The 2,721-nt window shown below is 37.8% G+C and overlaps 1 pseudogene; it reads left to right on the plus strand.

Moving 5' to 3' along the window:
* The first annotated feature begins 493 nt into the window (after positions 1-493).
* LOC122117867 lies at positions 494-944 on the plus strand (annotated as a pseudogene).
* The last annotated feature ends 1,777 nt before the right edge of the window (positions 945-2,721 follow it).

Raw genomic sequence — 2,721 nt, forward strand, 5'->3', positions numbered from 1 at the left:
TCATTTTGATTTAGAGTACTAAGGGAAGGTGAAAATAGGTCTTGAATTGGGAATAAAGTAAAATTAAGGTGGCAGCAGAGTTGAAAAATTATTCTAGGTTTAAAGGTGGGTATGGACATGGATAGACATAGTAAAGAAGTAGATCAAAGTAAAGGAAGTCTTTTGAGTGAAGAAGATTAAGATTGAAGAGGAGGTTGAAGCTGGGCACTGGTGGCTTATTCCTGTAATCCTAGTTACTCAGGAGCCTGAGATCTGAGGATCACGGTTCAAAGCCAACCCAGGCAGGAAAAGTCTGAGAATCTCCAGTAAGCTACCAGGAAACCGGAAGTGGAACTGTGGCTAGCAAAAAGACCTCAGGGATAGCTCCCAGCCCTAAGTTCAAGTCCCATAACTGACCAAAAAAAAAAAAAGGAAGATGAAATTAGAAAATAGGAACCCCCCTTTCTCTCCATTCAGCCATCTTGTCAGCTGCTTTTGTTGGGAGCCCTCCTGCACCTAAGGCAGGAAGATGGTGGCCACCAAGAAGATGAAAAAGTCTCTGGAGTTCATCAACTCTAGGCTCACAACTTGTTATGGTAAGTGGAAAGTACATGCTGGGGTACAAGAAGACTCTGAAAATAATCAGACAGGGCAAAGGGAAGTTGGTCATCCTCACCAACAACTGCTCAGATGTGAGGAAATCTGAAATAGAATACTGTGCTATGTTGGAAAAAACTGGTGTCTATCACTATGGTGACAATAAAATTGAACTGGGCACAGCATGTGGGAAATACTACAGAGTATGCACACTGACTATCATTGATCCAAGTGATTCTGATATCATTAGAAGCATGCCAGAACAAACTGGAGAAAAGTACAGAATGCACAGTTTTTCTTTGATAAAACTCGCCAGAGCTGGTTTAAAAACAAAAACAAAAACAATAGGAACCCTTAAAATTCAATAACATACACGTGAGCTTGATTTGTATTATAAAAAGAGTTCTTGAATTTAGAGATTGAGATCTAAGTGATATTTAAGCCCCAGGACTGGCAAAAAAAAAAAAAAAGTAATACTGGAGAAAATATGCAAAGCAGAGAGTAAAAGAGAAGATTAAATAACATGTAAGGTTGGCTATAATTCATGTTTGAGGTAGGAGCATTTAAGTAGAGTGATAACAGAGGAATGGTACAGAATGAACCTAAGGGACAATTAGAAGGAAAACTAACAGGTCCATTTGAAGGTTAGATTTAGAGGATAAAAAACTAAAAGAATGAGAGGATGAGATCAAGAGAATGAGCAAGGGGGTATGGGAAACAGGTAGAGAATGAGAAAAGATTTTATGAGCGTTGGAGATTTTGGATACTGACATGAAAGATTTGAGGAGGAATAAAAATTATACATTTTGATTCATTTAATTTGAGATGAAAAAATGTTAGTATCTTTAAGGTTGCTGGGGATGTTGCATCAGGAATTATTTACATGGTAGTTACATAATAGAATTGTGGAGCTGAAATAAATCTCATGTTAAAGTATTGCAGAATGGTCAGTATCAGAATGCAGTTACATGGCTACCTATAACAGAGATCACCAAATACTTTCAGACCCTACGTAAGTGGGGTAAATCATTTAAAATTCAACTAATGTTTAATCTCCTATACTCATACTAGGCCCTGTCCTAGGTGCTGAAGATATAACAGCCAAGATAGATGAGCTCATGCTCTTACAAAGCAGGAAAGAAAAGAGCTAGAGTAAAATTTGCACCAAATTTAGTCAATATTTTGAATAGTGGTAAGTGTTGCAAAGCAAAATAATGTGTGTAAAAGTGATTGGGAATAGTATAGAAGTAAAATTAGACCTCAGACCAGAATAAAACACAAAGGTAGTTAAATGTAAGGATATTGAGGTAGAATAGTAGATCAGATGTACATATGGCAAGTATATACGTCTTAAAGCTGAAATAGATTTTTTTTTTTGTTGGTCATGGGGCTTGGACTTTGGGCCTGGGCACTATACCTCAGCTCTTCAGCTCAAGGCTAGTGCTCTACCACTTGAGCCACAGTGGCACTTCATTGAAAAAGATTTCATATGCTTTTTTAGTGAAAGATTTCCTGGATGCTGGTGGCTCATGTCTGTAATCCTAACTACTCAGGGCTGAGATTGGATTGTAGTTCAAAGCTTGCCTGGGCAGGAAAGTCCATGCAATTCTTACCTCCAATTAACCACCAAAAACATGGGAGCTGTGGTTCAACTGGCAGAGCACTAACTTTGAGCAGAAAAGCTCAGGGACAATGCCCAGTTCCTTAGTTCAAGCCTCAAGACCACATTTACACAAAAATCATAGAAAAACCAACACCTTTGTACTTCTCACCTAGATTCACCAGAGTAAACATTGACTATCTATATATCTATATCTATCTATTTATGCTTTATCTCAATATGTACTTTTTTTTTGGTTGCCGGTCATCGGGCTTGAACTCTGGGCTTGGGTGCTATCCTTTAGCTCTTCAGCTCAAGCAAGTGCTCTACTGCTTAAGCCACAATGCTAGTATTACAAGCATGAGCCACCAGCACCCAACTTCAATATGTACTTTTAATGAACCGGATGAAAGTAATTTATAAGCATTATAACACTTTACCCTGAAGTACTTAAACATGTATCTTTTTAATAACAAGGGTAAGGACATTCTTTTTTATAGCCATCCAAGAAATAATCATTCTGATTTAGCAATATCATCTACTGT

Source organism: Dipodomys spectabilis, unplaced genomic scaffold (assembly GCF_019054845.1).
Source record: "Dipodomys spectabilis isolate Male_0828 unplaced genomic scaffold, ASM1905484v1 ptg000145l, whole genome shotgun sequence".
NCBI lineage: Eukaryota > Metazoa > Chordata > Mammalia > Rodentia > Heteromyidae > Dipodomys > Dipodomys spectabilis.